The following is a 26,787-nucleotide window of genomic DNA, read 5'->3' on the forward strand; positions in this document are numbered from 1 at the left end:
ACTGAACTAAAAAATACTAATATCCTTTTAGAAAACTCAGTGTCAGCTGATATTTTCATTGGGCATCTGGTTGACAGGGATCACCTCTGACTCCTGCCTTGACCGTAACCAAGGATAGTGATTGCTGTAAGGTCACATAGTTAACTGTTATAAGACAGTGTTGTGCTACTTCTGTGGCCCATGCCAGCTTCAAACTCACATTTCTGCTTTGCCTCCTGAGCACTGGAATATGGAACATGTACCCATAAATGTACATGTGCCCACATATACTTTCAGTTGTAATTGCTTGGGTTCATGACTTACCCACTCTACTTTAAGGCTCCACTTCCTATGCTTAGTAGTTACTGTTGCTGAGAAAGAAGACACACAGAATTTCCAAGCCACCTCAGAAAGTGAAGTACTCTGCAGATAAAAGAACCAATCACCATTCTTGTGGATTCCATTCTTATCCTGGATAATTTCATTTGTACAGTGGATGTGCTCTTAAGAGTCTGCCTAAGGGGAGGAGGTAAGAGACAGGGAACTGGGATTGACATGTTTCTAATTTAAATTTAAAAAACTAGTCTGCCTAATGTTGGGTTTAGAACAGTAAAATGAAGGAAGACAGCTCCTGATGTTCAGGAGTGCACGGTAGAGGTAATAAACAGTTGTGTGAATTAGTAAAAATGTTCTTCAGAATTAGGGGAGATGGACACACACCAGGGGGAATCCAGAAATGCATCCTTAGAGTGGCTTTTCACAAGAACATCCAAGTCACTGAAGAGGCAAAAGAATTGTCTCTTCCACAAACAGCCAGACATTGACATAAAAAAAAAATGTTGGTCTGTTGTGGGGGCATCTAGCAATGGCACCAGGACCTATACTGGGTACATGAGCTGACTTTTTGAAGCCCATTCCCTATGGTGTAATACCTTGCTCAGCCTTGATACAGGGAAGAGGGGTTGGTCCTGCCAAAGAAAGCCTTACCCCCTCTAAGGAGTGAAGGAGGGAAGAGGGTAGGGTGGGAGAAGGAAATGGGGAGCTGGGGTTAGTAAGTAAAAAGAAAAAAATTAATAAAAAGCTTCAAAAAAACTTGGTGTCTCCTTCAAGTTCATGCTGAAATTTAATCCTAGTAATTATACTGAGTTATGGGTGAGGGAAGACAATGCAGGCTCTGCCTTCCTTAATGGGGAACTGACCTTTCTCAGACAATTTGAACAGGGAGTTCTCTGTAACCTCTGTCCCTTTCATCCTTTGAAATCACAGCAGCCATTCCAGAAGACAGCATCTCTTAACAAAGAATTATCAGTCCTTCTGGCATCCTAAATTTGTGCTTGACAGCCTCCAGAGCCATGAGAAATTTTATTTTTAAACCACTGGGTCCTGGGTATTGTGTTATAACATATAAGCATTAAGAGGACATCCCTTCTCACATCTTAAACATTAGCTTAAAGTGGATCAAAGACCTAAATGTAAATACCAAAGCTATATAACACTTAAAATATCCATGCCTTGAGATGAGGCAACAGTCTTAGTTTTTTGAGACAGAATTTCTCTGTGACTTTGGAGACTGTCCTGGAACTAGCTCTTGTAGACCAGGCTGGTCTCAAACTCACAAAGATCCACCCGCCTCCCAAGTGCTGGGATTAAAGATGTGTGCGAGGCAACAGTCTTAATTGACACCAAAAACACAACAAAGGAAAAACTTGGTAAATTGTAATTCATCCCAGTAAAATCCAAAGAAAATCATTGTGTATGAAAAGACTGAAAACCCATGGAATGTGAGAAAATATTCACAAATCATTCAGACTATGTGCAGAACTCTCAAAACTCAGCAATAAAAAGAAATTTAAAGGAATCCAAGGATAGATAGATTCTTCTTCAGAAGATAAATACAAATGGCCAAAGCATGTGAAAAGGCAACTCCATTAGCCATTAGTAAATGCAAGTGAAAACCACAAAGTGTACAAAACACTTGTTACCTAGAAAAAGGGGAAACCATGTAGGAAAAATCAGGACTCACATTGTTGGCAGAATATGCAGTGGTGCAGTTGCCATGGAAACCTATTTGACAGTTTCTTAAATACTTACACAACTACCATATAATTCAAGTCCATTCTTGTGGCTAATTAAGTGAATCAACCATAATTCCCCATAGACACTTGAATATCTATCTGCTTGTAGTACCCACCAAAGTAGAAAGCAGATGTCCATCAACTCAGATAAAATGCATATTCGTACAATGAAATGTTATTAATATATATATATATGTCTTGTGTTGGTGCACACATACAACATATGTTGTATGATTCAACTTGTACAGAATTTCCAGAAAAGACATAAAGAGTATATTAGTTGTAGCCTGGGGCCCTACGTGTCACTTTTTGATTATGATAGAAACATTCCATTAATAGTGATGGTTTTTAAGAGCTTGTATTAAAAACTAAATTGCACAATTAGTAGTACATACTATTAAAAAGCACATTTTATAAGGTGTGAACTCCCCCCCCAAAAAAAGGTGTTGTAGGCAAAAGGATGATTTCATCTTTTGTGGAGAAAACGTAAAGGGAAGTCTGAAATTACTTTAGAGAGAGATCACAGCCATAAAGAGTATAAAAAATTAAAGCAGACAAAGTGGGAAAAGAAATACTTGTTAAAGCATAGGTGTTTGAAATGAACTAGTGTATATAAAGTAATTTTATGTGTATGTGGTTGATACCAGGATTACTTTGTCTTTTTTATTTAATCAAAGTATGTAGTTCGTCCTCCCTCTTATTCTTCTCATGTCCATACACCCTAAATTCAAGGCCCCCTCTTAACCATTGTTAACACATATACATATAAATGAATAAACAAATACAGCCTGCTGGGTGCTTCCAGAGATATCTACATGTATATGTTTCTAGGACTGATCACACAGTATTGGATAACCAATTGGGACTCATCACCAAGACTTTGTCCCCTCAGCAGATGTTAATTCATGTAGCTCTCATCTAGGGATGGAGCCCTGTGAAATTTACCCCCATCTGTGTTAGACTGTCAACTGGTGTTGGAATTATTCAGGCCTTGTTTAGTAGGTACACAATTGTAGTTTCCCTGTCATAGAAGGAATAATCTCCCAGCAGACTTCCTACTCCTCTGGCTCTTAAAATCTTTCTGAACCCTCTTCCATGATGTTCCCAAGCCTTGGGCAAACGGATTGTATTGTAGATGTATTCATTGGGGTGGGTACCCATTGGTCAGTTGTCCTCTGCATTTTGAGTGGCTGTGACCTTCATAATGATCTCCTGCTTTGAAAACAAAGCCTCTGATGAGGAATGGCATCTGCATTTCTCTGAGAGTATAAGGATAAGCATTTAGAATGTACTTAGAAATTATACTAGTCTAATAAAGTGGTGGTAATAGATCTCTAAGATTCATGATCTCACTAGCCACAGGTAGTTTAGACAAGTACAGACATGATTTTTTTACAGTACAGATATGATCTATCTCCTGCTAAGGGGATCTACTGCAAAGAGTGTGTGCTACTTTTGCACCTTTAGGGATAACTTGCCATGCTGATAATGAGCATGACTGAGCAAGTATTTGAGGAGTAGGCCATTGAGTCCTTTGGGCATATGCCAAGGAGTGGTATAACTGTATCATGACAGTAGTTTAGTTTTAGCTTGAGAAGTCTCCATAGTGATTTCCAGAGTGGCTGCAGCAGTTGGCAGTGCCATCAACAGTGAATGAAGGCTCTGTTTTCCCTCATCTCCATCAGCATTTGTGTTGGTTTTCTTGATCTAAGTCATTCTGACTGGGGTGAGATGAGGTTTCATTGTTGTTTTAATTTGTATTTCTCTAATGCTAAGGATGATGAACATTTTAAAGGATATTTCTCAGTCATATGTGTTTCCTTTGAAAACTCTCTGTTCAAGTCCACAGCCAATTTTTAAATTACTGGTTTTGATCCCTGAGCAAATGGAGTCCTAGTCAGAAAATCCCTTCTTATACCTATAGCCTATATGGTACTGCCTATGTTTCCTTCCAACAGTTTCAGGTTTCATATTTAGGTCTTTGATACACCTAAAGTTAATTTTTGTGCAGGGTTATAGATACTGATCTAATTTCATTCTTTTGTGTGTGAGCATCCAGTTTCCAAGCACCATATGCTGAAGATGCTGTCTTTCTTCTGTATGTTTTTGACATCTTTTCCAATATTAAATGGCTGTGGTCACTCATACTCATGTTTGGGTCTTCTATTTTGTTCCATTGGTCTACATGTAATTTTTTACGGATACAATCTGTTTTTATACTCTGGCACTGTACTGCATCTTAAGGTCTGGAATGATAATCCCTCCGGTGTTGTTTTTGCTCAGGTTTGCTTTGGTCATCAGGTCTTTTGTGGTTTTGTATGAGTTTTCAGCTTACTTTTGTTGTGAGAATTTTGATTTGTATTGTAATGAATCTGTAATTGCTTTAGGTAGAATGATCATTTTCATATTGATTCTACCAATCCACGTCTTTAGATTTTCTAGTGTTTCTCCTTCAGAATATAGAGGGTTTCACTTCCTGAGTTAGGTTTATTTTATTTTATTAGAAGCTGTTGCAAATGGGAGTGTGTCCATGATCTCTTTCTCAGGGTGTTGGTAACTAGTATACGGCTAGCTTTTGTAAGCTGATTTTTGTGTCTTGCCACTTGACTGAAATTGTTTTCAGAAGTCTGATAGAATTTTTGAAATATCTTATGTATAATACCATACACCTAAAAAGAGGGTTTATTTGATTTCTTGTCTTATTTGTATCCCTCTAATTTTTGTTTCTTGCCTTTATTGCTCTAGCTAACTAGTGCTTTGAGCTCTTTATGAAAGGGAGTGGGGATAGTGGACACCCTTGTCTTATTTCTGATTTTAATGGAATTGTTTTGAGTTTCCTCTATGTAGGATAATGTTAGCTGTGAGTTTGTGATATCCGACCTTTATATTATGCTGAGGTATGTTTTCTCTAGTCTTCTTCTCTCTAGGACTTTTTATTATGAAGTCAGGTTGGATTTTTGTCAAAGGCTTTCCCTGCATCTATTGATAATATGTGATTTTTTTTTTGAGACAGAGTTTCTCTGTGGCTTTGGAGGTTGTCCTGGAACTAGCTCTTGTAGACCAGGCTGGTCTCAAACTCAGAGATCCGCCTGCCTCTGCCTCCCGAGTGGATTGATGCCCATTTATATAGACTTACTACATTTATTGACTTATATTGAACTATCTCACAGCTCTTGAGATAAAGCCAACTTGATCATGGCAGATCTTTTTCATACATGCCTGTATTTGGATTTTTGTTCAGCAGGCCAGGTGTCCTTTAGTTTTGTTGTTGTTGTGTCTTACTGGGTTTGAGTATTAGAGTGATACTAGCTTCATGAAAGAGGTTTGGAAGAGTTCCTTCTGTTTTTTCTTTTGGGAATAATTTAAGTATCATTTGGAGAGCATCTTTGAAAGTCTGGTAGAATTCTGCTGTGACTCCATTTGGGCCTGGACCTTTCTTTTTTTTTTTTTTTTTTTTTTTTGGTTTTTATGAGACAGGGTTTCTCTGTATTGTTTTGGAGGCTGTCGGTCCAGCCCAGCCTCAAACTCAGAGATCCGCCTGCCTCTGCCTCCCGAGTGCTGGGATTAAAGGCGTGCGCCACCACCGCCTGGCTGGACCTTTCTTTGGTTGAAAGGTTTTATGTTACTGTTTTAATATCCTTACTTGTTATGAATCTAAGTTGTTGATCTTGATTTAACTTCAGTTGTTTGAATGAATTTAGAAATTTACCCATTTCCTTTAGGATTTTTAGAATATTTTAATATTCTTTGCTGTGCAGTCTAACTCCTCTATTCTAACTTTGAGACCTGATATTCTAATTTGATTTGATACTACTAATAAGCTCCCCCTGTTTCTAATTGACTTACAGAGTTTTCAATTCCAACTTCACTTCAGCTTGAGTTCTTGTTAGTTTTTCCATCTCTTTATTGAATTTTATTTTCAAATTCTGGATTGCCTTAGTCACTTCAGTCAACTTTATGATTGTGTTCCATCACCCATATGTTTATTCTCGTGCTGTTTCTTTGTGCTTTTTTTTAATTCCTTGAATTCTTTGATGAATTTTATGATTTTTTTTTTAAGATTTGTGTCCTGGGGTTCAATGGGGTAATTCTCATTGGAAAATATTTCCATAGGAATGGCAGATTTGGGGTGGGGAAAGATATACTCTCTGACCTTTTGTATTGTGTATTTTTGCTATGAGACTTGGACATGTGAAGTTATTGGCTTGTCATGTGCCTGATAAGGACACAGAAAGCTGGGCTGTATGTTCTGGCCTAGGTTTGAAGATGTGAGTGGGCCTTCTCAAACCTAGGATACTAGATATACTATCCAAGCTCCATCTGCATATTGGGAGAATGCAGGTTGGTTGGGGTTAAGAGTGAGGACTCATCAGTTTGGTCCAGAACACAGTGTGGGCCATGCTAGGCCTGGGGAATAGATATGGCATGAATTGCCACTGGATAAAGTCTGCCGGACAGAGGGCTGAGCAGGTACAGGATGTAGAGATCATTTTGAAGAAAGGTAAAGAATGTGGTATGCCGTGCTAATTTGCTTTTGTCATGAAAAGTTAGGAACTATGATTCACATTATTCACATTAGAGCACTAAGCACCTATCTACCTCCCCTCTCCTAAATTAACAGGGAATAAAAAATGATACAGTCCAACCTATTTTAAGAACTGGAAATCAAGGAAAAGCTAATAAAAACCCTGAAGGACAGATGTCATAAAGATAAGGTCATAAAGAAGATCCTAGAAAATAGTATAATTTTTAAAAAATACTGAGCAGAATAAATATAACTAGTTGCTAGACACTCCATGAGCAGAGATACAACTATAGCTAGCTATAGAGACTTTCATACAAGTATGGCACAGGAGCCTAAAGATTATATGGGAGGCATCACCCTGTCACTGCTTAGGTGAGCAGCAGCTCAGGAGTGTGAAAAATGTGCTGAACTTGGCACAATCTCACCTATATAAACAAAAATTCTCAAATAAGAACTATGGCATTGATGAGAAGCAGTCGGGATCTGGGTAGGAAGAAAAAAAAAAACAGCTACAAGTCAGTGTCTTAAATAACAGTGGTGCATACAACCTCAAGAAAAGACAACTCACCAGAAGACACAAAAAGAAAGGTGGGGAGAACTACACATTTGTGGTGCATCAACTTGACAAAACTAGTCCTCTTGAAAGAGGCAACTCAAAAGAGAAGATGCCTTCATCAGATTGGCCTGTTAACTAGTCCATGGGTCATTTTCTTGATTGAGCATTGATGCAGGAGGGCCCTATCCACTGTGGGTAGTGCCAATTTAGGGTAGTCATGAGGTACATAAGAAAGCAGGCTGAGAAAGCCAGTAAGCAACCTTTCTCCGTGGTTTCTGCTTCATCCAGATTCCTGCCAGGAGTTTCTGCCCTTACTTCCCTTCATAATGTACTGTAAGCTGCTTTCTCTCTTAAGTTGCTTCTAGTTAGTGTTTTTCACAGCAACAGAAACTAAACTAGTACACCATTCCTCTGAACAGAGGCATAAAACAGAAACAAACCATGAGAAAGAAAGTCACTGTGACATTCTTCAGCACTGGAAAGGCAAAGATCATTAATAAGAAGTTAAGATACCAGAAATTTTAATGAACCAAGGACTGAGGACTACCTACTGGACTCAAGCAGGTAAGTTAAATAAGCAAATTAATTTGGCACCTAGATGAAAAGTTAAACTGGGAGGAAAGGTCAGCAATATGGGAAACAAATTCAGTGAAGAAACTGAAGTTCTGGGAGGGAACAAATAGAAATAATACAAATTAATCATTCAACTATAAAACAGTGGAAATCTTCACCAAGAAGACAAGAGCAGAAGAAAGTGTATTAGGGATACAGCACAAAGTCAAGGGAAGAAGTGTAACCCAAACTTCAAAAACACCAAAGATTAAGTGAAAGGAAACAAAAATAAGAATCTATGAGATAGAAGATAAAAACTAAGCATTTGGACAGTCTGTTTACTGAAATTATAGCAGGAAATTCCCCAAATCTAGAAAACATGAACAAAACAAAAGCAGCATTTAAAACCCTAAAGAGACCAGAAAAGAACATTTCCATGCTGTATCAACGATGTGAAAAACACAAAGGGAAGCAAAGGGCTAGAGAGATGGCTAAGAGCACTGGCTGCTCTTCCAGAGGATCCGGGTTCAATTCCCAGCACCCACATGGTGGCTCATGACCATCTACAACGAGGTTTGGTGCCCTCTTCTGGCTCACAGGGATGCATGCCAAACACTCATACATAAAATATAAATAATAAAAACTGTTAAGAGGAAGATGCCAACTCAAAGGCAAAGACTTCAGAACACTGGGTCTCTCATCCGCAGCCACAAAATTATGATGAGTCAATAAACTGCCCAATCAAAAATTTGTATCCAGAGAAACTCTTAAAATTGAGAAAGTCAACATTTCAACACAAGCACAAACTAAGACAATTCATGATAACCAAGCCAGCACCACAGAAGATATTCAAAGTAATACTCTACACAAAGGAGGAATAATACCAGTCTCAACCATGAGGATATAGTAAAAAATATATTACATGAGAGGAATACGTGTCCACACAATAAACCAACTTAATCCCTAGTGCTGATAATGGAAGAAAAGAAAATCCACCCAAACAAAAGAAATGAATAACACACAAATTGGAAAACTCTCAATAATATCCAGAAATGTAAATTGCCTCAATCCACTATTTTAAAATAACTGGAGTCAAAGAACAAAAGTCAAACTATCAAACAGAAGCTAGAAACAATCTGACATAGATATTCCAAGAAAACAAGAAAAGGACACTTTGAATTAGTAATGGTACAATTCATCATAAAGATTGAGCAATTGTAAATGTATATGCACCGAATGTTAGGGGTCCTAATTTCATAAAACACCACATGACATGAGCAGGCAGATAGTTCTGTTCTGATGATAGTGACCAGTGTATCTCATCTTGACATATAGGTCATCCAAACTAAGTCAGCAAAGAAAATTCAGAGGAAAACTCCACCGTGGATCAGTGGACTTCATAGACACCTGTGGAATAAATGAGAAATTGACAATACAGACCACAAAGTCTACAAAAATTTGGAGACTGGACAGTATACCTGTCATTGGCAGTCATTGGTGACACCAGTGGAAATTTAAAGGGTCATATAATCAAATGAAAATGATGGTACAATTTATCAGAACTTTTGAGATGTAGTTAAGCAGTTCTAAACGGAGAGCTTATTGTTGTAAGTGCTGACTTCAAAAAAATTCAGATCTCCAACAACCTAATGATGCACACCTGAAGGTCTTGGAAAAATAAGGACAACTAATCCAAACCCAAAAGCAGAAGCTGGTGAGAAAGGTCAGAGCAGAAATGCAAGAAATAGTTGTTATAAGTGGAATCAAAGTGTTATTTTAAAAGAGGCTAATAAAGTCCTATCCAAACTAATGAAAAGAAAAAAAGAGAAAACAGATTAGTAAAATGAGAGGTGTAAAGGATGTTACAACAAATATCAGTGAAATTTCACTCACCATTTCAGCTAGACTGGCTGATTCCTTGGCCAACAAGAACCTGAATCCTCTAGCCTCTCTCCTGTTATGGAATATTATTTTAACTATGTAAAGATGTGTTACATTTTTATGCTGCTGAATATTACTTTAACTGTGTAAAGATGTGTTACTTTTGTTTATTCTGCATTTGTTTAATTATGTAAAAATGTGTTGCATTTATTTCACCTTGCCTGCCTAAGGCACCTGATTCATCTAACAAGGAGCTGAACAGTCAATAGCTAAGCAGAGAAAGGCTGGATGGGGCTTGCAGGCAGGGAGAATAAATAGGAGGAGAAATGTAGGCTCAAAAAGAGAAGAGGGGAGAGAACAAAGGAGACACCTGGGGCCAAAAGCCAGGCAGTCACCGGCCAGACACAGAGAAGCAGTGAAAGTAAGATATAGAGAAGTAAGAAATATAATAAGCCTGGTACACCATCCCCAACTCCCAAAGGTAGGGTTACAGGTGAGCCACCACACCCAACTTCTATGTGGGTGCTAGGGTTCCAGACGTGAGTCTGCATGCTTACATGAAATACATGTGATCCGCTGAGCCATTTCCTCAGCCCTGGCCAGTATTATTTTTAATGGGAAAACATTAAAAGTATCCCCTTCGCTGATTAATTTAGTGCAATTCCACTCAAAATGCATTTTATGTGATGTTTTCATGAGACCTATGTCAATTCCATGAAGAATAAAGGTAAAGAAAATCTAGAAGAGCCCCCATAGAGAAGCGATACGGTGAAGGAGGGACTTGGCTCACCAGGTCTTCATTAACTTGTTACATCATGTATGATGATACTAAGATTCTGAGTTATGGAAGTACAGTAACGCCAGGAACAGAATCAAAAGTCCCACCCACTCGTGGGACAGTGGTGTATGACAGAGTGGCATAAAGGGAAAGCCTGAATTTCACTTCTCACTATTTAGGAACAGTCCCATTTTGTTTAAGGACTTTGTATGTGAAAATGAAACATTTACAACCTTCAGAAGAAAATGACACTTTCAGCCAGGCATTGGTGGTGCAAGCCTGTAATCCCAGCACTCAGGAGGCAGAGGCAGAGGCAGGTGAATCTCAATGAGTTCGAGGCCAGCCTGGTCTACAAGAGCTAATTCCAGGACAGACTCCAAAGCAATACAGAGAAACCCTGTCTCGAAAAACCAAAAAAGAAAGAAAGAAAGAAAGAAAGAAAAAAAAGAGAGAGAGAGAGAGAGAGAGAGAGAGAGAGAGAGAGAGAGAGAGAGAGAGAAAGAGAGAAAGAGAGAAAGAAAAGAAAATTACACCTTCTAATCCTCAGGCCATGAGGATTTTTAAAATATGTAATACCGAAAGAATCCACTGCTAAAGAAACTACTGCTATCTGCAGCTATATTCAATTTAAGAAATCGCATTCTGTTAAAGTTTTCTAACTGGAGAGAATATGAAAATTACAATTATAGGCATGTTCACTACAACCAGTGGAATTTATGCTGTTCTAAATAGTTTCTCCCTCTTGCCACACTAAGGGCTACAGTTAATGAGTTCCTGGGGACTTCAAGTTAGGATAGAGCTGCGTGTGCTTTCTCGGGAAGCAAGGTGTCCTCAGTTGCTGAGTTGGAACTTTATCCTTACTTAGTAATTTTTGGAAGAAAAAAATACTCTGAAACTTTGAGTTTGTTCCAAGTTGCATGCCACCTTGGATTTTTATTCACCCACCACAGCATTGCTAGAGGACGCTAAAATGTTCATTTCACCATTTAAATTGATAGGGATGACAATTTAAATAAATTGGGCTTCCTGGGAGCTGGGAGGCAAATCTGCCAGCAGAGTCCAAGAAGCATCTAACATTTGTACTAGAACTTGCTAAAAATAATACACATTTTCTGTGTCCTACCAGCACACCATGATGTTAGCCCCAACTGCTTTAATGATAGAGCCGGTCATAAAGGAGAGCAGTGAGCGCTTTAAAAGCCTTTAACTAGTAACATTAGACCCTTGACTTTTACCAGGTGCAATCAATGTCCTTTTTGAATTCTTCAAATTTTCTGGGTACTGCTTTTACCCAAAAACCTTGCCAGAAACCAAAGTGCCGCTGTGTTTGCCTAGTGGAGATGAGAGGACTTGCTCCATTTCCACTGAAATTGTATCTACACCTTCCCAGCAGCCCTGTCTTGTCACAGCCAGAACACAGTTCGTCTCTGCCTTGCCAGTGTCGTGGATCACTTACTTCTCTCCCTGTTGCAAACTAGTTTATTTTGTCTCCCAATATGATCTATAGTAGGAGTCTAGGTCACAGTGTTGGTTGACCTATTTCAAGGTCATGCCTATGTGACCAATAAAAAACAAAACTGACACCAAACCTTCTGTGGTTAGCCATTCTTCATGCATGTTGCCACCCATCATTGTCTAGAAAATTCAGTGACCATCCTGGGAGAGGATGCCTAGAAACGTGCATCTGGCCCTTGGTCTCTGTTCTATTTGTCATTTTCCACTGCTGTTCATTGTGTAAAGTTTAATCAGGAGAACACCAGTTTTCTGAGTTCTGTGAATGTGCTCCAGAGATCATTTCATTGTTAAAATAACTCGTCATTTGGGTAGTGGGCTCACTCTTGGGGCTACTGCTTTTGGAAGTGGGATCCTGTTGACTCAGGCATTGTTAGTCCTTTGCTGTTACACATGACATCAAATAGTACTTTGTGCATTGTCTTGTCCATATTTTGCAGATATGTCTTTGAATCTAGATCCCTTAATGACAAATATCTGGTGTGATTTCTGGATCAGATGGTAAATGCATATAAAATTTCTCTAAATTTTGCAAAAAGCTTCTCTAAATTATGTATTTTTCATTTCTGCCAATAATCTAAAACAAAGTTCTTGTTTTATCATAGCAACACCAAATCAGATTTTAGAGTTTTTGTAGCCTCATTCGTGAGAAATGATTCCACTTAAATTTATCTTGCAAAAAAAATTTATCTTGCAGTAAGATAAATATTAGTAAGTGTTATTTCACAGAATTAGGGCTAATTTTCACGTTTTCCTTGTGAATTGTTAGCTCATATCTCATGTGAGGTATTTTCTTATGCTTTAAATTATTTTGTATAAATTAAGATAGTCTTAAATTATGACAAGTATAGGATATGTCAAAACGACCTTGGGACCTATCTAAATTGGGTTAAGAGTGGTAGGGGACCATGGAGTAGTATAGGACTCTAAAACATTTGCAAGAGCAAAAGTAGTTTTCATTGATTATAGTTTTGAACTATAAAACAAGAAATGCTGGAAACCTTGCATGATGGTGCATGCATGTGATCTCAACCCTGGTAGACAAAGTCAAGAGAATCAGAAGTTAAGGCCCCGCCTGCACTATATAGTGAGACCCTATCTCAAGACAGTAACAATGGAACTTAGATATCTTGGGTATCCAGGTTCATTTCATTCATTAATTCATTCATGTAATAATTATTTTGTGCATATTGTATCCAAACCCTGTTGGAGGCACTAGAAATACAGTAAATTCGCTCAACTTTCTCAAGGAGCAATAGATAGACCATGGCATTCTTCTGATCTAAGCTAAAACATAAAGCCTTAAGGATATACTCATATTTCGTTCCCTCTGTCTCTATTTTCGTTAGTAAGGTTAGTTATCTGTTCTTGGAACAATGGGCACTAGAGTCCAAAGATTCGGTAATAGTCCTGGTTCAGACCATAAAAATGACAGATTACCCTATAAAAGGATCTTTAGCTTCCTTTTTTTCTCATTATTAATAAATGGGAAAAATTCCAGAGATCTTGCCACTTAACCAAGCCTTGTGGCATCTAAGTTTTCAGGTCTTCCTGAGCTATTTCTACAGGATCAGCCATTGAGTTGCTGAGAGAGCTGTGGGGCTGCGACCCTAGCCCTCAGCCTGGACCACCAGCCAGCCTGACTTTTAAATGCTGCATATGCAGTGTTTGGTGGCATTGTTTCTGTTTGACTGTTCCTGGGCCAACCAACAGAACTCCACAGGGTCGTGGAACAGGTTCAAAGGGATTACAGGATGTTTTCAATGTGACAATGAAAATGAGACAATGAAAGCCACTCAAAGAAAAGTTGGAGAAACAAGATAAAAGTAGCATGCCAGGGGGCAGGAAGGCTGCTCTGAGCTGATAAATATTATAAATTGTTTCTTACTAAGGGGAAGGCTAAGGCTTATGATATGAAAAGTATATGTAAGCAACTAAATCTTAAGGCTTCTGCTCCTCCCACAACCAACCCCAAAAAGAAGGGTTCAGTAGCAAACCCAGAACTTAGACCTGTCACTAACCCTTTCATGGCTCCTGAGAAGTCACTTCAATATTCCGAGCCTCGGTTTATCTAGAGTCTGAAAAGAAAATGGCATTATTAGAAGGTTGGGATGGGTCGGGTTTTTTCACTGTGCTTTATAAAGTTCTGTGTTCCTTCTATCTCCTGGCGACCATTTCCCTGCACATTCCTACCTTTGACAGCGTGAACTTCAGTGCCAGGAACAAGAGATTGGGGACAGGGAACCGACAAGCTGGGGTGTGCTGAGTCTCCAGAAAATGGCTTGTTAGTGTTTCAGGAGGGGGTCTGAAGCCTCTTCCTAGATGCTGGCAACATGAGATGCTCAGAATACACCCCACCAAGTCCGTGCTCCAAGACAGCTGCTGCTCTGCTCCTTCTAGAAAACTATGGAGTGATTGCCCATCAGCCAGAGAGCCTGCCTTCTCTGACAGCTAAAAGGAACCAAAAGCTTCTTGCTTCTCGGGTTCTGATTGCTAAGTGAGGCAGGGAGAGTGAGCAGCCTGAATTAAGAGTCCAGGTGTCTCCCTGCAGAAACTCTCTCTGCCTCCCTGCTGTTCCAGAGATGCTAAGTGGACAAGGGCATCCCTTTGGGCCTCCGATGCTTTGAGAGCACTGGGACCTATCTCATTGGAAGGCCATCCACCTGTGGTCCTGGGCACACTCTCAGCCTGAAAGTGCTGGAAGACTTGTCTCACCCCGGGGCTGGACACAATACTGACAGGTATGCCAAGGCTGGTGGGAACATGGGGAAAAGAAAAGCCTATTGCTGTGAATAACCTAAAATTGATTTATGGGTGGGGGGGTCACACCCTCAATAAACTGTGCTTGGTTGAGGTTTTTTTAATGTGAAATCCCTCTGGTTGGTTTTATGAAGAATAGAACAGAAACATGAGGGCTTTAAAAAAATAATTTAAAGGGGAGAGTGCTGTGTCCTATGGTTTTGTGGGCCACCTTGCCTTGGGCTTTCCTCAAGCTGCCTGTAGGCCTCTCCCACCTCCTCCGCTGAGTTCTGTTCCTCCACCTCCTGTCCAACATGTCCTAAGAAAGGGCCTCAGCACCTTTCTCACCACACACCCTACCCAGATACTTCTTCCATGCCCAGGACCACTTCACCCTTCTTTTGTTTTGTTTTTATTCCATCTTGGGCAGGGGGAAACTGGTTTCTTTTTTGGAAACAAGTCTTACCCTATAGTCTAGGCTGCTCTGTGCTGACCAGGAAAGTCGTGGTGACTATTCTTGGTTGTCAACTTGACTATCTGAAATGAACTACAATCCAGAAATGAGGGCACACCTGTGATCCCAATGTTGAGACTGGAAGACACAGGCATTCAGTTCAGATCTCGAGGTGGGATGACACACCTTTAATCTGCACCACACCTTCTGCTAGAAGCCTGTATAAAAATGTAGAAGAAGGAAACTTTTGGTTTTTGCCTGCCTGGCCTCGGCTTGTCAGCACTGGCCCTGGAAACTGCTTTTTTGGATTCCAGCATATACAGAAAACCAGCTGAGACACCCATTCTTGGACTTTCCATTCACACTGGATTAGTTGGACAGAGGCATGTAAGTCATTCTATAAATTTCATTCATATATATATATATGTATATATGAAATATATATTCATTCTGTAAGTCCTGTGACTCTGGAGAGCCCTGACTAAGACAGTGAACTAGAACTTCTGACCATTTTTTCTGCTTCTGCCTCTAGAGTTCTAGATCCCAGGATGTCACCATACCTGGCTCCTAAACTCTTTGACGCCTATGACCCCAAAGTCCAAAATCAACCACAACCCTCCAGAGCTCACACATTCAACTTCATTCTCCAAAATTGTTGTTACTATTCATCTTCATTGCTAATTCAGCCCTGCATTGCGTTTCAAAGATTGTAAGGTAAATTCATAAAGGTATGAAACATGAAAACTAAGGAATTACCATTACTTCAAGGGGAAGAAAGGTAAAGGGAGATGAAACTATGGACAAAACTTCTTCGCCAACTCCATTTTGAAAAATTCTGTATAGTTCAACTGAGTTTCCTAGCAACCGTTGCAAAGAAAAAACAAATTATGGTGCAAGATATCTTTAAATTAAAATAATCCATAGCAAATCCATTGTTTATGAGTAGCAATGACCTTCCTAGCAAGCAGATTTGAGAGAAAATTCCCAAGTGGATTCTTTTCAACAAATCACTTGCAATGTACAAAGCCATTTTCAGCAACATCCTAACTATAAATACAAAGGTGGAGGCTTAATGCTATTTCTGACAGCTTCCTACAATATCCAGGGGAATTATGCCAAGTATTTATGTCAAATTAATGCCAATGTCAAAATGGTACAACCAAGTATATAGATCCAAGAGCTTGCCTTGAGAACAGAGTAGAGTAACTATTGCCTGCTGCATACAGTTCGCTCTAAGTAGAATTTCTTCAACTGGATTTTGAAGTCACTGTTTGGCACTAAGCCCAACGTTAGTCTCTTGAAGTTTAGGGACCACAAATACTCTTTGCCTAGTTTAGGTACTGATGTTCTTCCTGGAAAATCCAGCCTAGGCAGGAAGGAGGTCAGAGGGTATCCTTTTGTGGAAGCTAAACTGCCTGATGTAAGCAGTACCCAAGTAGAGGCCCTCCACATGTTACTATATGGAGCTGTGAGGGATCACTGATACACAGAACACATTCCAAGGTTTTTAGCAAGCCAAGTATTCAGCAGGTGAGTACCAGGTCACTGTGCAAAGGTAGAATAGTAAGTACTACCGCAGACAGGAGAATGGAGAGCTCACTGGAGAAAAGCGAACCAGCTGGAGGCTTCAGAACTGTGCTGGAAGAGATGGAGATCTAGGCCTCTCAGACTGGAAAAGTGTTCATTTTGTATCATTTATCCTCAGTGTGTTACCTTGGGCAAGTTATCCCCTATCCAGTCACACCTGAGAAAGTAGGCTGCTATAGCCCAATACTGCAGGCCTGCGAAGCCAAGCTGGGTCTGCCCTGGGTTGCTCTGTGTTGTATTAAATGATTATCCCATTTTGTAAAGCAAGAGCTTTGACCTAAGTTACTCCATTTCATGCCTAAGCACCACAAGAAGGAGGAGGAGGAGGAGGAGGAGAAGGAGGAGGAGAAGAAGAAGAAGAAGAAGAAGAAGAAGAAGAAGAAGAAGAAGAAGAAGAAGAAGAAGAAGAAGAAGAAGAAGACTGAACCTTACAAGACTTAACCTTGTTTACATAAACAACTGCCACCTGTCAGAACATTGGGAGACAAACTGATAATTATCTGTACTGACAAATAATGGTACCTGTAAACATGCTATGTCAGAAACACCAGACAAATGTGTTTATCAGTCACACAGATGTAACCTCTAACCGAGGAGCATCCCAGGGCTGAAATTTGGCAAGCAGACTGACTAGTCAGCCAGTTGTTTGCCATGAGCCTCTTCCAGGAAAATTGTTCCAGGAAAGGATGCCTGTCTTTGTCCCCAAGTTCTAGTTCCAGGGTAGTTTCTCCTGCATGTTGACAGCCAGTGAATATCAAGCTGACCATCAAAATAGCCCATGCCCCTGGCCCACATCTGACATCCACACATGGATCTAAGACTTCCTTCCTTGTCCCCTAAAGGCTCTTCCCTACCGGGCGTTGGTGGCACACGCCTTTAATCCCAGCACTCGGGAGGCAGAGGCAGGCAGATCTCTGTGAGTTCGAGGCCAGCCTGGTCTACAAAGTGAGTTCCAGGACAGCCTCCAAAGCCACAGAGAAACCCTGTCTCGAAAAAAAACAAAAAAACAAAACAAAACAAAAAGGCTCTTCCCTATGCCCGTGTCAGCCTTTCGCCTCCCACTTCAGAATGGCCTCTGAACTGCAGCCACTTTAACCTTTTCTTTGCCACCCTGTAATCTGCAAGTGTGTTAAAACTGTGTTAAGTACAATATGTGATCTGAGTTAATATTAGTACTTGAAATAAACCGATGATTGCCAACAGCCAGCTATCTAACAACATCAAGATTAACTGACAAGTTGAAGCTAACAGAATTGATAAAGTGTGTGACATTTTTATTATCCAATGTGTTCAGACATTATGAAAAGACACAGTCATCAGTCTCTTCTGGACATGGGCACATGCCACAGTGGCCAGAGGCATCAAGGGGGTGCTAACTTAGAAGTAGTAAAAGACCCTTGACCAGGCTTCCAGCCTCTGCTCCCTGGAGGCTTCCATACAGCTAGGAGAAGGGGGATCTCTGAAGAGGAACTTCAGGTTTTTTTGCCAGAAAGGGTCTCTCTGGGTATCAGGGTTTCCTGGAGGTAGGGCAGACTTGTAGTCTCAAGGCTAGAACCTAAGCAAACATTTGTAGGTCTCTAGACCTCATTCCCTTGATCACCTGACTTCAGTGCAGCTGTAATGGACAGGGCCAGGAATTATTCCTCTATAGCTACTGTATTGTATACTGCAATTATTTTTTTTGCCTCAAATGCCACCTACCTACACAGGAGCATATAGCAAGAATTAGGGAAATGACAGCCACAGAAAAACCCTATTAGAGAGACAATCACAACAAATCTAGTTTTGCAGTCTTAATTGAGCTTTATTTGCAATTCTAGAATCTGCCAGGACAAGAGAATGTTCCAACTCAACACATTTACAGATTACACTTAAAGCAAGAGAAAAGGAAATGACATATAGAAAACAGAAGCAGGTACAAAGACAAGTGGATTGATGATAGTTGTTTGCTTATCCGTACTTTGAAAAGTTGGCCACCTGTGATTGGCTGACGCTTATGGCTGTGAATGGCTGGGATCCAGCTATTCCTTATAGACCAATCCTTCAGTTGTTAGATTTTCCATTTGTTTATTTACTAAATTAGATTGTAGGTCCTTATATAAGGATAATCTTTTTGTACAATGTAAATATGTGTCTGTTTTATTTCACCTATCTAAGGTACCTTCTTCTGATTGGTTTAATAACGAGTTGAATGGCCAATAAGAAGACAGGAGAGGATAGGTGGGAGTTCCTGGCAGAGATAGGAACTCTGGGAAAGAATCTGAGATGGGAAGACAGATACAAAGGAAGTCAGACATAAGATACTAAGGAGAAGTAATTAACCATGTGGCAGAATGTAGATTAATTTAAATGGGGCAATTTAAGTTTTCAGAGCTAGTTGGGAGCAAGCGTAAGCTAAGACCAAGTTTTCATATTTACTGTGTCATTATTTGAGAGTTGGCAATCTGACAATTGGTAGGTAAATGCTCCACCTACCCATCTCTAAGTGGGACCAACAGCCTGAGGCAATTCCAAGTTTCTCAATGGTTCCCCTTTGAGATTGGAACCTTGTCTGTAGCAATGGCAGGTGCCAAAACATACTGCTGTCTTTCTCCCTACCCCACTCTCCTTTCTCCATCACTTCTATTCCCTGATACCACTGAAGACAAACACCTTGATGATAGGCTCTGCTTTCAGAGGAGCCCAAACTGAGCCATCCCCTGTCCTGGAGTCGGTGGACTATAAGGTGGTGTGAAGAGAATTATTCCATAAAGGAATAAAGCAATGGGAAATACAGAAGATCCAGTGACTAGATGGGTCATTAGCCAACTGCCAGGAGGAAACAGGATATAGTTGCAATGATTGAAGTCATTATCTCTGTTGAACTTTTTAAGGATCTCCACTGCCTTCTTATAACTCCTTCAACCTCTACCTTCAGGAAAGGGAGCTCGGGTGTGGGATGTTTCCTGACGTTGGGTCACCTCCCCTGTCATCTGGTGATGAAAGGCAATGTACTGCTCAGACTTTTTGCTATATGACATAACTAAGAGAAACGATTCAAAGGGCTCATAGTTTGAGAAGTTTTAGTTCATGGCTGGATGACTCCATTGACCTCAGGCCTATATAGTGGAGAGAAATGTCTGTTCACCTTGTGGTGGGCAGGAAGCAGGAGGTTGGAAGGGCCATGGGGAAGGCATTTCCTGAAGAGGCATGCTCCCAGTAAGCTGTTCCCTCCAGCTGAGTTCCCTCCTATAGTTTTCACCATGTCCCAAGGATGCCATCAAATTTGAAACCATCAATAGGCAAATCTACTGGTTGTGTCAGAGCCCTCATGATCCAGTCACTTTCCCCCAAGCCTATCAGCTCCAATGGTTCTTCATAAGTCTCCTAGGGGATGCCTCATATGCAAAGCCTAATGAGCAGTCAGGTCTCAATTTGAACTGGTTGCCTCCTGTCCTAATGGCTTCCAGCCTACTATTACTCTGGGTCGCTGTGTTTCTTTTCTCAGTGCTGAGGATAGAACCCAGGGCCTGGTTCATTTGCAGAAGCAACTCTACTGCTATACATCCCCAGCCCCAGATCCTTACTAAGACCTGGAGTTGTAACTCTCTTAATAACTTCTAGTCATCATGAGAGATGGATGGAAACGGGATAGATTCCATCCATGAAAAGAAGAGGCACTACTATGGGCTATGTGTTTCACCTGCATGTGACCCCTGGCAAGATCAGGGAGGACAATATGGCCGTTGTGATCATAACTATGCCATGCTGCTCAGGGTTACAGTAGTGAAATGACAGGTGGGGATACTTACCACTACCTTAACGAGAATGACTACAGCAGTAAAATGAGTGTAGAGATCTCAGCTTTCTCCCTGGCAGCTCCTTAGACCAACCCAACATCACGCCCTCTTCAGCTCCTCCTCTTGCCTGGGCTATAGTCCTCTGCAGCTCTGAGTGAGTGCTCCCTAGCATAAAATGCCAAGTGACTTCCTTCATGGCTTCTGAAAACCAAGCAGAGAACTGTCTCTTCCTTTCTTTTTCTCTCCTCTCTCCTCCGTCTCCCACCCCTCCATCCCTTCCTTCCTCTCTTCTTTCCTTCTGGGCTCAGAGCAGGCCAGGGGGAAGACTACTGAAAAATCAGGTCAGGGACTTTCTGCTTTCCTTGTATTTACTATAGCAGATTGCTTTTAACCTCTTTCCGCCCCAGAAAGACTCCTTACCTCTAAGTCCTCTATAGGCCTTTAGGTGGGGCTGTCTGTCACAGTTTGGATATGAACTGTCCCCCAAACACACAAAGGCTTGTGTATTAAAAGCTTAGTCCCCAGAGATTTTTTTGGGGGGTGGTACTGTAAACTTCAGGATGCATAGCCTGGCTCTAATAGGATGTGTGTGTCCATGGGGACAGTGTCTTGTCCTGGACTCCATTCTGCCTTGGTCTCTGCTTCCTGTCCTCCATGATGTGAGCCCCTTACCTCAAGCACATGCCCCCCACAGGGCTGCTCTGTCTCACCATGCATGAGCCCAGAAACAGTGGCGCCAGGTGATGGCAGACTGACGCCTAGGAAACCATGAGCCTGCCCTGGAGGCAGGTAAGCAGATCCCAAGTTCAAGGCCAGTGTGGGCCACGCAGAGGCAAGACATTGTCAGCATAGATTATAAGGGGGAAATCTAGTTTAAATATAATTACATAAGTACATTAAATGTAAAATTATGAAAATGGCTGTATCGTAAAAACAGGAAGCATGGAATTTTTTCATGGGCTGGAGCAATGACTCAGTGATTAAGAATGTTTGCTGCTTGGGCTGGAGTGATGGCTTAGCCATTAAGGGCTAGGCTCACAACCGAAAATATAAGAATATTTGCTGCTCATACAGAGGACCTGAGTTCAGTTCCCAGCACTCACTTGGGGAGGCTCACAACTCCTTCGGGCCTCCAAAGGCACCTACACACAAGGGCAAACACACATAGACCCGCACATATACCACACATTGTTAAGAAGCAAAGTTTTGTTTTAATCATAGTTCCTACTCCACCATCACAGGGCTATATCTCACATATTTATAACATCTTAATATATGTTTTATTAATGTCAAAACAAGTAATGATAGCAAATGGCTTGTAGTATATAAACATATTAGTTTATGTTTAGCATTTGCTAATACAAACTTCAAGAAAGAGTATTACCATAGCTAGATAATAACACGTTTTGCTACTGACAAAATGACCAATTAAATGGGAAAACATAATTATTTTAAATGTATATCTAATAGAGATGCAAAATAAATTAAGCAAATTAAATGGAAATATAAAAACTAATTCCATTTACAACAATAGCAAAACCATAAAGCATTTTTATTATGGAACAAACACCTGCAAAATCTCTGTACTTGAACTGCTGAGTATCTCTGTGAGAAATTAAAGAGATCTAAATGCCATCTTCATAAGCTAAAAGGGGCCAGAGATCTGAACAACAGGAGAAATGTGCTTCTTCGTAAGCTAGAAGGAGTCAGCATTCTCAGCTTGATGTATTAACTAAAATTCCAAGAGTTTATTTTATAAATGTAAAAATTAATTCTCATATGATACCAAAAATCAAAGAATCTAGAATGGTCAAAAACAACCCTGAAAAAGTACTATAGAGATTTTAACTGATTTTAACCACGGCTTATTCTGCACGGTAGTATTCAAGGTAGAACAGTATTAGCATAAAGACAGACAGACATCTCAAGGGAGAGAGTCCAGAAACAGACCCACACTTCAATTTATTTTTTGTCAAGATGCCAAAGCAGGTCCATGGGAGAAGGAACCCTCTCAGTAAATGATAGACACAATTGTATATACAATAGCATGGACAAAAATGCCTTCAACGTGTATTTGAACACTTCACACTACATCCAGAAGTCGATATGAGTAGGGTAACTGAATATGAAAGCAGAGGCTACAGGCTTCTTGAAGTGCAAATGACCATCTTCACAAGCCAGGCTCCGCACTAGGGAAGGCAGAACATGGGCTATGCTGGGTCACACACGGCAGAGAGGGAAAGATGGTGAATGGAAAGTGGTTTACAACACAGAGAAACTGCCTAAGTAAGTAAATAGATTAAAGAGAATGGGGTTTTGGCTTCTTGCAGTCAAAAGAAACTCAAATGAACCCTGTGAATTGTTGGATGGGAAATGAAGACATTGGTAGCAACATTTGTCTTCAACATGAAAACATACATGTAAGTTCAAGAGCACATGCCTTTCATCCACTACGTCTGACCACTGACTGCTAAGAAAGCCTGAGAGCAGTGATTCCTTAGGAGAAATGAACACATCTCATTTCCTGGGAACCATTATCCTAAACTGGACAGATGATCCATGGAGGAACAGCTGATGTCAGAGCTGGGATGGAAATGATACAAAGCAAGCTCATGGGATTGTAGAATGATAGAGACACATCAATGGCCAAGGAAGGACTCCCTAGCCAATATGGAATGGTTCAAATATCTGGAAAAAATACCAGTGGTGAATTGTAACCTGGAGAATGAAATAGAAGCACAAAATTCTACAGAGACTTCATAAATATGTGAATAGTTTGAGGAGAATTGTTTACCTGAGATCTTTCCAATACTTACAAGTATTTACAATGGGAAATGAGCAGAGAAATCTTGCAGACACCACCTTGACCCAGTGAACAAAGATGATATCCCCAGCAATAGGGAAACTGGAATCCTATAAGGCCTGCCCCAATTGAGAAGATGCAGGGACAAGAACGAAGCTTCCCTTCTGTGGTTCCTTCATCAGAGATGCACAGATTTTGTCATGAGGAACCATCAAGCAACTCAGAGGTGTCTTACAAAGCTGGCTTGTAGTCATCAGAAGTGTCAAAGTCACAAAAATCTAGAAAGAAAAGAAATGAAGGAAGGAAGGAAGGAAGGAAGGATGAATTGGTCTAGCCTAAAGAAGACCAAATATATGTGAGGTAAAAATGCAGTGAGAAAATCTAACTTGGGCCTTCTCACTTTCGTGGGCATTCCTGGAAATCCTGTGGACTTGATGGGTTCTGGGGATGGGACTGTCATGAAATGGCGATGATGCCCTTTCCTGGTTTTGGTGGATATACAGTAGTTTTATAGGAGAATATCCTTGTACAAGGGAAACACACTAAAGTGTCCAGTGTGTCAGTAACTTCCCATCATTCAAGCATAGGTCTTTGTATCATACTTGGATCTTTTTTTAAGTTTGAGATTAAAAACTGCAATAGTTTAAGATGAAAAAAATGTAGGGTGGAAGTGCTACAGAATCTTGCCACTTTCCTGCATGCTGTACATGTATGTAGGCGTCCCTCCTCCCTCCTCCCTCTTCTTCTGGTACCTAGATGCACTGCTGCAGGTGTGGCCAGCTAAGGACACCACCCACCCACACCCACACCCACCTTCTTCTGCATCTTGAAAAGCAATGAATGATACTTGTCCTCTCCAAATAGGATCTGAGCATCTCTGAGATTTCTTTGGGGAGGGACTTACTCCGCAGTAAGTGAAATTTTTAGTGAATCATCTAACATTTTCACAAAGCTGAATGAGTCACCCTGTCCCTTCAAAAGGTGCAAGGGATGACTCATACCTGATGACACAGAAAACGCAACATCTCATTACAAAACTTGATTGCTTTCTGAGCAAGCTCTCATTATGTAGCTCATACACATAAAAATTTAAAGCGAGCAGCCCTCATTTGGCCTCTGGTCTCGTTTACTCTGTGCCCACCCTCTGCATGTACGTGGGGCCAGGAGGAGGTGTGATCAGATGGCGGGAGCCATCAGCTCCGAATCTCAGCCTTACCCTACCACCTACAGGCTTTGTCACCTCTAATGACATTAACCCCTGGACATCCTGGTCTCCTCTGTAAAATGAAGTTCAGGGAGGATGGGATGAAGCGATGGTGGCAAAAACCAACCGCCAATTCTTGTTTTCTCCATGCCAATGTTACAGGCCGGCATCTTGCTGCCTCCTGACATGACATGCTGTGTGACACGGTGACTCACGTGTGGCCTGAACAGAATCTCTGTTGTCACCTCAGGACCAAAGTTGAAAGAGACCACTGGACTTTATCGTGTGTTTTGTCTCTTCTGCTGGCTGGTGGCAAACAGTTCCTGGTTCCTGAGTGTGGAATATCCCACCCCTTAGGCAGACTGGATGCTCACTCAGTGATGATGGCTGGGTAAAGGTGCCTGAGGACCTGAGTTGGATCCCACATGATACAAGGAGAGAACCAACTCCTGAAAGTTGTCCTCTGTTCTCCACAATTATGCCCCACATATGCAAAGTAACCAAATAAATGTATAATAAAATTACTTTTAAAGACAAACAGGAGATGGAGACCTTGAGTGTCTCAAAAATTGTTAGTGTGTGAGAAAACAACTTCTGTTGGTTTTTCAGTCATCAAAATTTTTAAGTCCATCTCTGTAGCAGTTGGGTTAATCTTAATTGAAACGAAAATCCATCCATCAGCCAGGCAGTCGTGGAAAGAGTGCCCATGTGAGATGAGCTTGAAAACTGATATATCCCTGATTACAGCAGAAATCTACCCCTTTAAGGAACTTGCAGGCAGAGCCGACTTCATTGGAACTGGAGGAAGGTTTTCTCAAGACTAAGAAAGTGCGTGAAGAGGAAGAAAGAGAAAAGTTAGCTAACATGGTCTGCTGTGGTTGTACAACAAGCAAGAGCTATCACAGACACCAGCTTGGTGCCTCTGGAAATGTAGATGACATCTGAAGAGAAACAATCCCAGGATGCAAATGAAGGGGCGGGGCAAAAGAGGCTCCACCCACAGGACCCTGCTTCCCAGAGAGATCACCTGTGAAGATGACCAGAGAGGGCCCTGAAACAATATACAGGGATAGAACCAAGACCAGAAAAGCTTCTAGAAACTTCACCAGCACTTTAATGTCTGCTTGTAAGTGCTGGTATAGACGATGAGAGTTCCTAGAAGGCAGCCAACTTCTCTTCTCTGATTTCATGTTGAGTGAGCAATTGAGGGCATGCCCCAGTCAGGTGGACAAAAAGATATTATAACTGGAAATAGCAACTTGGCATTCAGTGTTTTAAGTACTTGAATTTTCCACACTGTAAAATGGGAATACTAAAAGTACCTGTGGTGGTTTGAGTAAAGGTGACCCCACCCCTATAAGCTCATAGATTTGAATGCTTGATCATTAGGGAGTGGCCTTACTTGAGATGATGTAGTAGGTGTGGCCTTGTTGGAAGAAGTGTGTCGCTGGGGGTGGGCTTTAAGGTCTAAAAGGCCCAAACCAGGCCAGTGTTGCTCTCTTCCTGCTGCCTACGGATCCTGAAATAGAACTCTCAGCTACTTCTCCAGCACCATGTCTGCCTGCACGCCACCATGCTCCCTGCCATGATGACAATGGATTAAACCTCTAAAACTGTAAAGTCCCCCCAATTAAATTTCTTTCTTTATAAGAGTCGCCATGGATAGGGTGTCTCTTTACAGCAATGGAACACTGACTGAGACAGCACCTGCCTCATTCAGCTGCTGTGAGGAGCATAGAGGAGATGTGGAAAATGTATACAAGGTGCTTGCCACTGGTGTACACCAGGCCCTGTGAACTCTGCCTCTGAGAGCTGGTGCTTTGTCACCCACAAAAGCAACTTAATTAGAAGCCCCTGGAGAGTAGCTAATTATAAGCTGCATCTCATTCTTCAGAGGCCTGTCTAAGCACCACCCAAAGCCTTGGAGCACCTGTGCTGGACTAGCTGTGGCTGCTGCGTGGGAACCTACAACCATCTTATTGCCGCCATTTCTGGACTGAAATAAATTCAGCAGGAATCTGTAGTATTGCCAATTGATGATGAAAGTTGATACCCAGGCAATTGAGCCCCGCACTAGAGGACAACTGTCAGTACCTGCTCTGTTTTGTCAAGATGCAGCCAAGTGTCGCCTCCTCTGAATCATTCCTCATCCCTGAGGAACACTCCCCCAACCCTGAACTTTCACACAGCCACCTGGCCCCAGTCCTTCTCGTCTCATGTTCCTGTGTCTGCTGCCTGCCCTGGATGCCAGCTCTTCAGTACCCAGTGAGCATCACAGAGGGTAGCAGATGCTCACAAAATCCATGCTGAAGTAGGGCCTGGTCTCACCTGTGCTCTTCTCTAAGCCAGAGCTAACAGGACAG

At 41.2% G+C, this 26,787-nt stretch overlaps 1 long non-coding RNA gene across 1 annotated transcript; it reads left to right on the top strand.

Annotated features, from left to right (window-relative positions):
- Positions 1-9,959: 9,959 nt before the first annotated feature.
- Positions 9,960-24,902, top strand: LOC121136701. The gene is made up of 3 exons (XR_005873757.1): positions 9,960-10,049; positions 14,439-14,599; positions 24,587-24,902. It is a non-coding gene; the product is annotated as an uncharacterized LOC121136701 (long non-coding RNA).
- Positions 24,903-26,787: the final 1,885 nt, after the last annotated feature.

The sequence above is a fragment of the Mesocricetus auratus genome, unplaced genomic scaffold (genome assembly GCF_017639785.1).
Source record: "Mesocricetus auratus isolate SY011 unplaced genomic scaffold, BCM_Maur_2.0 Super-Scaffold_100676, whole genome shotgun sequence".
Classification (NCBI taxonomy): Eukaryota; Metazoa; Chordata; class Mammalia; order Rodentia; family Cricetidae; genus Mesocricetus; species Mesocricetus auratus.